This window comes from Penaeus monodon, chromosome 29 (genome assembly GCF_015228065.2).
Source record: "Penaeus monodon isolate SGIC_2016 chromosome 29, NSTDA_Pmon_1, whole genome shotgun sequence".
NCBI lineage: Eukaryota > Metazoa > Arthropoda > Malacostraca > Decapoda > Penaeidae > Penaeus > Penaeus monodon.
This window is the reverse complement of record NC_051414.1, coordinates 36,265,961-36,266,470: the sequence shown is the minus strand read 5'-3', so window position 1 is coordinate 36,266,470 and position 510 is coordinate 36,265,961.

Below are 510 nucleotides of genomic sequence, written 5' to 3'. Positions count from 1 at the left end.
AGAAACTAATTTTGAGTAATGACCTTAATGAAGAGGAAATGCAATAGTGTAGTAATGTGAAACTATTGCATTCTACATCTGTAATTCACCTTAACGTATATGCAGGTATTTTCAAGCCTTCCCGTGAGGCTCCTTCAAAACCAATTTATATCTGATGAAAGGTAATCTGCACTTACATATCTCAAATAACGTTATAAGAATAAATCTAAGAAACAGCGTCGTGGAAAATGACGCCAAGAGAACCTGATACCAAGACTACAGACAACCTGAGGGAGTTATCTTTAGCTTTGAGGAGACGTGAGAGCGAAGCAAAGGATCTAAAAGGATCACGATGATACTATGGAGCCTGAGAAATGGAAAGAAAAAGGAAGAGGATTTAAAACAGTGAAAAAAATACTGAAAAAAGGAAAGAGAAGGAGAAATTAGCTTGTGGACAAAAATAAACTGAATCTATTGAGAGAATAAACGAAAAGAATGTAAAGGCATTAAAACAATGTAGGAAAGGGATAG